Source organism: Belonocnema kinseyi, chromosome 5 (genome assembly GCF_010883055.1).
Source record: "Belonocnema kinseyi isolate 2016_QV_RU_SX_M_011 chromosome 5, B_treatae_v1, whole genome shotgun sequence".
Classification (NCBI taxonomy): domain Eukaryota; kingdom Metazoa; phylum Arthropoda; class Insecta; order Hymenoptera; family Cynipidae; genus Belonocnema; species Belonocnema kinseyi.
In genome coordinates, this window is record NC_046661.1 from 147,865,851 (window position 1) to 147,876,392 (window position 10,542).

Sequence of the window (10,542 nt, forward strand, 5' to 3'; positions counted from 1 at the left end):
GAATACACTTTTTTTTTACTCTTCCTCGCCTACCATTTGGTTGAATTTATTTTTGATACTTTTTAAATTGATTCATTGGATGTATATTTAATTAAATTATATACATTCTGATTATTTTGTTGAAAATTCATCACTTTTGTTCTTTATTCATAATGTGTCCCCTAAGGGATGACTTTCATCCCTTACAATCTTTCCGCTTATTTCTATATTTTTTTCAATGTTATCTTTTCTATATATACAATTATTTACAACTATTTACATAAGTCTTATATCTAGTTCCTTATCTCTATTTTCTGCGATTGCGCAATTTAGGACTATTTAGCAAACGAGTGAACGAGCGAACGAAAGCGAGAGTGCAAGCGAGAGAGAGAGAGAGCATGAGAACGCAAACGCATCTTAGTCTACTTAACTTTTACCTTACCGTTACTTACAATCTTTACGCTTCTAATCTAAGCGACTTCCGTTTCCTTTTTCTTTCACTGTTTTATACCTCCATTTGCCTTTTTTTCTCATGCATTCTTTCATTCTCTCTCATTCGCTCCTCTAGCACCCTCCAACTCCTTCATCCATTCTTCTCCTAATCCATCCTCCCCTCGAATCTTAACCACATTCTCTTGCCAGCTTTCTTTATCTTCCATTCCTCTCCTACATGCTTCCATATTTCCTCCTCCCATTCACATATTCTACACTTTCTGTTCTCTTCTTTTTCTCAGTACATCCTCTCTCTGACCTCGTTTCCCAATCTGAATCTTGCTATTCTTGTCCACCTTCTCTCTCCCCATCCCTTTTCTAAATACTTTGGCACTCCTTCCTTTTTTATCATCTTATACCATGTATTGTATTTTGATTCCTCAATCATACCCCATCTATCTATTAATTGTCTTTCTCTCTCCCTTTTTTCCAGTTCTTCATAGTTTACTCAGGTCCCGTCTTCTATTTCTGTTATCATTAAAGAACTCCCTCCTTTCTTCTTCCCATCTCGTTAATTCGATCGCCCTCCCTCTCCTCTCTTCTTCCTCCATCAAACAATTTCTCGCCAACTCCCCTCCCTTTCCATCCCTCAGCTTGGTCTCAAATTTCCATGCCCTCTTTCCCGCTCTAATACTTAACTTATCCCTTTGCGCTTTTTCTCTCACCATGTATCCTGGCGTCCTCCAGTCTGCCCCTAGTGTCCACCTTATATACCTTTCTTGTAAACTCTCAATATCTTTCCTTTCTTTCCATCCCCATATCTCTGCTCCATAACCTAATACTGGCCATACCAGCGTATCAAATAACCACATTCTCCTTCTCCATTTTTTTAAACCTTCTCTTTCCTATTCCCCATATCTGTTTCATTACCCCTGCTGCTTTTTTATCCTTTCTATTATATGAGTTGTATGATCTCCATTCGTATGTAAGATATATCCCAAATATTTATACTCTTACTTCTTCTAACTTTATTCCCTTCCATCTCCTTGTCCATTTTTTCTTCCTTCCCCCTCCTTTTCTCTAATCCTGTAATTAATCCCGCCATCCCTTTTTCACCCTCTGCCATCAACACTATGTCGTCTGCGTATGTCAGTATATATGTCTTTTTCCTTCCCTATCCTAACTCCTCCCCAACCTTTTCTCCTCATATCTGCTTCCAAGTCTGATATTAATAAATTAAATAAAAGTGGGCTCAAAGGTCATCCTTGTCTCATACCTCTCACCAACCAGAAACTATCTCCTACTTGCTCTCCTACCTTTACCCTGCTTTATGTCTCTCTAAAAAATTCTGATACTCTCTTTATTAATCTCTCTCTTATCCCCTTTTTTACCATAACTTTTTCTATTTCGCCTCGGTCCAATGAGTCAAACGCCGCCTTTAAGTCCACGAACATTGCTATCATTGCCCCCTTTTCTCTTTCAATTCTCTTATTTACTGGATAGTTCAGAACAAAGATGTTGTACATTGCCCCCATTCCTTTTCCAAACCCTGTCTGATTCGGTGAATCGATCTTTTTTTCTTCAACTTCTATCTTGAGTCTCTCCGACAAAATAGTTACATATATTTTACACAGTGTTGGCATCAACGTCACCCCCCCCCCCCATAATCTTTAACCCCAACTCCTTTTCCTTTCTTTACTGTTGGTATAACCACTCCTTCTTTTCCATAACTCTGGCCACCCCTCTCCTCTCCATACTCTATTACACATTATCCAGGCCCATTCCTCTAGTTCCTCCCCTCCATATTTCCATACTTCATTTGGAATCTCATCTATACCAGGTGTCATCACTTTTGTTAAAAACCCATTCTATTTGGTTCAAATTTACCTGCTTTGACGAAAATTCGTCTTTTAATAATGAAATATAAGTTTTTTTTTCATTGAGAATTATTTGCTTTTAGTTCAAAATTAATTTTTCTAAACCATATTTTTTGGGTGGGAATTCATTTTTGTGAACAGAAAATGTATTTTCTTGAAAAATTGTTTTTTTTTTCATTTGTATGCCAGTTGAAGATTCATAATTTTATTTGAAAAAATTAATGCTAAAATGTTACTTTTAGTTGGCCGAAAAAATTGAAAAACGTGATTGGGAAAAACCGGGAATTTGAAACCGTCCGCGAAATCGCCACCCTGAAAATCGTAATTGTTTAAATTCAGAAATTTTCTAGTTAGCATATTTTATAATTCGACAATTTTCTATCGGGAATTTTATTTTTCGCGATTTTTTAGTCGTCATTAATTTAATTTTAATTTAATTTTCTTTCAGTTGGGTTGAAAATTCTAATATTTGTTTAAACATTGATTTTTTAAAAATAATTTAGTTCTTTTTAATTTGAGTCAAAAGTTCATTTCTACAACTAAAAAAATCTATTTTAGATAGGGCTTAAAAAAAAAAATTTTATTGGTTGAAAATTCTTTTTTAAAACTGCAAATTCAATTATTCTATTTTAGTTGAAAATTCATCTTTTTTAGTTAAAAATGCATGCATTTTAGGTTGAAAATTTGTCTTTTTCTGTAAAAAAATTAATTTTTTATTATAGTTGAAAAATCGTTATTTTTTGGGTAGAAATTTATTTTTCGATCTGAAAATTTAACTATTTACTTGAGAACTAGTCGTTTCGGTAGAAAATCATTCTTTTGAGTTGAAAATTCAAATATTTGTTTAAACATGCATTTTTGTTTGTTGGAAATTCACAATTTTAGTTAAAATTCATTTCTCCAACTGAATATTAAACTATTCTATTTTTTGCGGAAAATTGATCTTTTAAACTTAATGTGTTTTGGTTGAGGATTTAACTATATTGTTGAAAATTTGTCTTGTTTTGTTGAATTCAACTGCTTTTGGTTTAAAATAAATAATTTTGTTTTTATTTGAAGTATGAAAACATTGATTCTTTTTCTTTAAGATTAATAATTTCAGTTAAAAATTCATTTCTTGAAAAATATATCTTTTTTTATAAAAATGTAATTCCCCTGAAAAAAATAATCTGTGTCGGTAGAAAATTCGTCTTTTTGGTTGGAAAATTCATCTACATTGGTATAAATTGCACCTTTTTTAGTTTAAAATCACAAGTATGTTTTTTTGAAATTTAATCTGTTTTTTTTAAGGATTCGACTTTTTTTTATTTAAAATAAATTATTTTTTTAGTTGTAATATGAAAGGTTACATTTTTCCTTCATAATTCATCTTTTTTGGTTGGAAATTGATTTTTTTTCATTTGTTTTTTTATTTGTTAGAAAATAATTTTTTGACCTGAAAATTTAACTATTCTTTTCACATTTAAAAATTTATCTTTTTTGGTTGAAAATTGGTTTTTTAAATTTAAAATTCATCTTTTCTGTTGAAAATTCATTCTATATGGTGGACACTTAATATTTTAAACTGATAATTGAACTATTTGTTTGAAAATTCATATTTTGTGTTAAAAATTCGCCTTTTTTAGTTTAATATTAACTTAATGTATTTTGATGAAAATATAACTATTTTATTGAAAAATCGTCTTTTTGTAGAAAATTCAAATATTTGTTTAGACGTTAATTTTGTTGTTGAAGATTCATTATTTTAGTTTAAAACTTATTTCTTCAACTTCGCAGTTAACTATTCCTTTTGTTGTTGAAAATTGATCTTTTTTTATAAAAATTTAATTTTCTTGGCTGAAAAATCATCTATTTTTACAGAAATTTCATCTTTTTAAATAAAAAATCACAAGCGTTAGTTTTAAAATTATTATTTATTTTATTTTATCATCTTTTCGGTTAAAAATATAATTATGTTCTTCAAAATTGGTTATTTCATTGAACAGAAAATTTATCTTTTGGGTTGAAGATTCACCATGTTAGTTTAAAATCAATTTTTGTTGTTGAAAATTTAACTATTTTTTTCAAAATTCATCCTGTTGATTAAAAAACCATTTTTTCATCACTTTATTTTTAAAATGACTTGTTTGTTAGTAAATTTAACTATTATGTTGAACTTTTTCTTTTTCGGTAAAGAATTTATCTTTCCATTCAAAAATGGAACTAATTCTTTAATAATTCTTTTTTTCTTAAGATTCATCACTTTAGTTCAAAATTAATTTTTTAAACTGAAAATTTCTTTTTCTAATTGGAGATTTAATTATTCTATATTTGGTTAAAAATGTATATTTTTTTAGTTGAAAATTTATGTGTTTTGTTGAATATTTGTGTATTTTGGTAAAAAAAAAATTCTTTTGAGTAGAAAATTCATTTTTTTGGTTGAAGATTAATTTTCAATCCAAAATTTTCGAAATAAAATTATTCAATTTGGAACGCTTTTATTTTCAAATTATTAAATTTCAAATCAGTAGCTTAAGGATGAAAATCAAAGCTTCATACTTAAAAAAATTATTTTTGGTTTAAAATGAAAATCTTATTTTTTATTCGAAATATAAAATATTATATTTTTGTTGGGAATTCATTTTTTTAGTTGAAAATTCGTTTTTCGAACTGAAAATTGAACCATGTTATTAAAAAATTGTCTTTAATAGAAAATTATTCTTCTGAGTTGAACATTTCAATAAATGTTTGAACAATGACTTTGTTTATCAGCTGAAAATTCATAACTTTAGTTAAAAATTCATTTGTTCAACTCAATTAATCTATTTTGACATAAATTGAATCTTTTTAGTTAACAAACAAAATTGTTTGAAAATTAATCTGTTTTTGTTGAGGATTTAGTTATACTGTTGAAAATTCACTTTTTTTGTTGAATTCAACTGTTTTGGTTTAAAATAAATTATTTGTTTAGTTGTAATATCAAATCTTACACTTTTCCTTCATAATTCATCCTTTCTGGTTGGAAATTCTGTTTTATTTATTCTTTCTTTTATTTGTTAGAGAATAATTTTTCGAACGGAAAATTTAACTAATCCATTTTTGTTTGAAGATTTTTTTTAGTTGAAAATTCATGTATTTTTGGTTATTTTTTTTTTTAATATATAATTCATCTTTTGCTTTGAAAATTCATTTTATTTGGATGAAAGTTGATTTTTAAACTGAACTCATCTATTTGTTTGAAAATTAATGTATTGTGTTCAAAATTCATCTGTTTGATTTCAATATTAATTTCATATATTTTGTTAACAAATCATTTTTTTGATTGAAGATTCATCATTTTAGTTAAAAAAAAATACATTTCTTCAAATTAAACATTCAGTTATTATATTTTTTGTGGAATTTTTTTTATAAACATTTTTATTTTCTTACTAAAAATTCATCTGTATATTTTACAATTTAACTATTACGTTGAATTTTTATTTAGTTTGGTTCAAAATTAGTTGTTTGCATTCGTTTTTCAATTCATTCATTATTGGTTGGAAATTCGTTTTTCGAACTGAAAATTTAATTATTCTATTGTAGTTGAAAACTTATCTTTTTTTAGTTGAAAATACATGTATTTTTGTTTGAAATTTTGTCTTTTGTTAGTAGAAAATTCCTTTTTTTTATTGTTGAAAAATCTTTAAATTATTCTTGTGGGTTGAAAATTATAATATTTGTGTGAACACTGATTTTTGTTGTTAAAGATTCATAATTTTAGTTGAAAATTAATTTCTTTAACTGAACATTTAACTGTTCTATTTTTGGTTGAAAACGGAACTTTTTTATAGAAATTTAATCCATATTTTTTATTTAAAAATCACAACAGTTGGTTTGAAAATTAAACTGCTTTTGTTAAGGATTTAATTATATTGTTAGAAATTTGTCTTTTTTGTTTAATTCAACTGTTTTTTGTTCAAAATAATTTTTTTATATTGAAATATGAAATGTTGCATTTTTCGTTCATAATTCTTTTTTGGTTAAAAATTCGTTCTTGTATTGTTTAGAAATTTATTTTTCGCAGTGAAAACTTAACTATTCCATTTCTGTGTAAAACTTTAACTTTTTTAGTGGAAAATACATGTATATTTGTTAAAAATTTGTCTTTTAGTTGAAGATTAATTTAATTTATATTTACAAATCCCCTGGATCTTTCAAGAGCGTTAAAAAGTTTCAAGGGATTTCAATTTTTTCGAATATTCTAGGGTATTTTAAATGATTAAGTAGAATTTTTTTAATATTTCCATAATTTTAAGATTTTAAGGGATTTGATATATTTTAGAGTATTTTTAGAGATTCAACGTCATTTTCATATTATTTAATAATTTTTTTACGAATTTCTAAGGCTTTGAATTATTTTAAATGAATTTCCAAGGATTTTAGGGTATTTAAAAAAATTCCCTGGAATTTTCAAGAGCTTTCAAAATTTTCGAGGCATTTAAAAATTTTGGAATCTTCTAGGGTATTTTAAATGATTACGAACAATTTTAAAAATATTTCAAGGGATCTCTCAGGATTTTATGGTATTTAAAAAAACACAAGGGATTTGTGAGAGCTTTAACGATTTTCAAAGAACTTAAAAAACTTTAGGGCACATTTAAAAATTCCAAAGTGTTCTTAAGAGCTTAAAAAAATTTCAATATATTTCAAACGGATTTAAAATTATTTAGAATTTTTTTAAAAATCCAAGGCATTTTCGAGAGATTAATATTTTTTAAAGGACTTTCTAAGGGTTTAAATGATTTTAAGGATTTTCTAAGCTCTTAAGGCTTAAGGCTTTCATCTTATTCGTTAAAAATGTATATTTTCTCTTAAAAATCAAATATTTGGTTGCAAATACATCTATTTTTTTTAATGGCCCAGTTTGGTTAAAAAGTACCGTTTTTAATGAAAAATTATCTATTTTATTGAAACATCAACCATTTTGTTGAAAATTCGTTTTTCTTCTTGGCTTAAAATTTATTTTTTAACTTAAAATCGAACTATTACATTTTTGGTGAAACACTTATCTTTTTTAGTTGAAAATTTAACTACTTCATGGAAAGTTCATGTATTTTTTGGTTGAAAATGTGAATTTTTCGATTTAAAAAATTTATCTTCTTGTTTAAAAACTCATCTATTTGGTTAAAAGCTTATTTATTTGATTCAAAATGCAACAATTTTGTTAAAAATTTATTTTTTGGTTGAAAATGAGAATAACAAATTAAAAATGTATTAATTACAATTTTTAAATTGTTTATTTCCATTTATAAAAGTCACTATATTAAAAATGTGACAATATTGATCAGAATTTTGGTTTTTATTAATATTCAAATCTGAAGCTGAAAATATACTTTTTATTCTTTAGTTGTATCTTTCCTTATTTTTATATGAAGTTTTTTTTTATAATCAAGTAAACAAAATTATTCTTTAATCATATTTTTACAAATTTTAATACATTTTAACAAATTTTTATTCAGATTTTAAAAGGCTTAATTGTTTATTGGTTTATTATTGCTTAAATAATTTTATATTATTTAAATTATATATATGAACGAAAGTTTATTACAAAATTTTGGTTGATTATAATATCTTTTTTTAATTTTTAAAGTGGAAAGGGCAAAAATTTTACAATGACATGAGTTTTAATTGGTTTTATTTCATTGAATATTTTAATTAATACATAAGATGTCAGAATTGCTAAACCATGCATCAGTCAGCTGATTATACCTAAAAAATCGCCGACGCGTGTTAAACATACGGCGCAAAAATTAAATGTTTTTAGTACTTTATTAATGTGAAACTTCAAAACGCTGTTTAAAAAATAGTTATATAGATTTTTAATATTATCAATAAATGATGTATTTTAAAACGTTTAAAGGAACTAAATATATAACTAATCGTGTCTTATTAGACTTTAAACACTGTAAACATAACCTATAATTCAGTGTTATATGTCCCATATTGATATGATAATAGATATTATTGTGATTAGCTTTTCTCAGTAAAATAAGAATATATTTTCTTAACAAAGGTGAGTACATTTTCTAGTCAATGAACAATTAATAGAACAATAATCAGGTTTAAAGAAGTTACAAAATTTCTCCTGACAATTAATATTTTAATCTGGAAATTTAATTATTTTTGGTCTGGACATTTTAGTATAATACTCTTTTTAGAAGTGATAGACATGCGCTTTATTAGGATTTTACTCAAAACGTCGATAAAAATTTCAAATTTTTAAACAAAGTAAACTAACCTCAAAGTCATATTTTCCTCAAAAATTTAGAAATGTAAATACAATACTCCAAAGACTAATGAAATTCTAGTCGGAAATATTTAAATACGCATTTTAAAGGTTCTTTTACTTGAAAATCGCACAGTCCATTTACTTGCATTATTTATACAAAATAGTTAAATGGGCAACTTTTCAGAAAATCCTGAAATGCTATTCTACTTTTACTTATAGACTATTTCCAGGCATTTTAATTGATTTTGTTAAATATTGTTTTTCACATATTTGCATCACACCGGAACTGAATTTTGAAAATTTATTTATATATTTCACACATGAAAAACCATTTTTTTTCTTTAATTTACTTGTAAAAGAAGTATATAACAATCTTTAGGTTATGAAACTTCGGATTTACGTTTTATCAGTCTTAAATTCACAAAAAGTATCACTCACGCTTAACATTATGGAAATTCTTTTTTTTTTAAATACAAGTATTTAACTGCTAAACATTTGGATGTTTGGGATGCAAATATGATCGGATTGCGGATCAAGTTTGTTTCTGACGAGACTCCCGGCAGTCATTAGCATTGGTCCAAAAATACCTTGGATTTTTTTTCTCAAATTTGTATGAAGACAGGCCGGAAATTTGTTCCAATCCACACCAAAATAAATCAGTTTTTTATTTATGGTGAAAAAAATGATATTTAGAGGTGCCGCAAGCCCCATAAAGTTTAACACGTATTTCTCATAAACAAAAATACGTTTTTTGTAAACTTTATTCAAAATCCGGAATATGACATGAATCGAGTTGAAACTCAACATTTCTCTTCACAATTAGCCATAGTATGTGAATAAAATATCACTTTTCAAATATCAACACCATAAGTCTGTTTTATATTGTCCCAAAAAAAAACCCATAATTTTCTTATAGAATAGAGTGAGAAAGTCGCGGTTTAAAAAAAATGGTCCAATTTTCTATTAGAGGGAGGTGATAGTTCATTAATGTTTACAAAAGTGATTGTTTAAACAATTTATTATTATTGTAAATAATATTCTCTTAGAAGAATGCTACAAAATTGCAGATTAAAGTAATTCAATTTTAGTCAAATTTTCAATTGAAATAAGTAATATAATTGTTTAAACAAATTATTATTATTATTAATATACGATTTGAATTACGCTAGAAAGATGGTTTTTTTTTAAATGTCTGGCTTTTTTCAATTTTAAATTGAAGTGAAGTAATAATTAATTAAAGTTAACAAAAATAATTGTTTAAACAATTTATTATCATTGTTAACAATATTTACTTTGGTTAATTGGTAGGATGTTGCGGGTTTTTGAAGTATAATTTTTGTTGAGGTAGACCTGTTATTTGCCCATAACTAAGAGGCGAAGCAAATTTAAATATTTTATAAAAACTGCATCTTTCTAGCACTTATTTAAGAAAAGATAGTTATCAACAATATTAAATTGTTTAAACAACTTTTTTGTTAACATTCCTTAATTATTGCCTCACTAAGTTGAAAATTTCCAAAAAAAAAACCACAACATTCTACAATTAGGGAAAGAGAATATTATTAACAACGATAATAAATTGATTAAACAATTATCTTTATAAAAAAGTTGAAAGTTATCGGAAAGATATTCTAAGTTTATGCTTTTAAAAAAATTGAGCCTATTCCTTGAAAAATAGCTAACCTATAAATTTGTTTATGAAAATCGTTTAAATTATTAATAATTCTTGTAAATTTAGAAAAAAAAACATAAAAAGGGGTAATCGGAACAACAGTTTTAGTTGATTGCGTAAACAAAATTGTGCCTATTCCACGAAAAATAGCCAAAATCTGAATATGTTGATGAAAATTGTTAAAATTGCTACGAGGGTAGTTCAATAAGTCCTTAGAATGACCAACAGATGGCAAAATTAGGCATGAAAAAGCTATCGGCAAGATGGGTGCCGCGTTTGCTCTCAGCTGAGAATAAACGCAATAGAGTGGTCGCCTCTGAGGCTCTTTTGGCGTG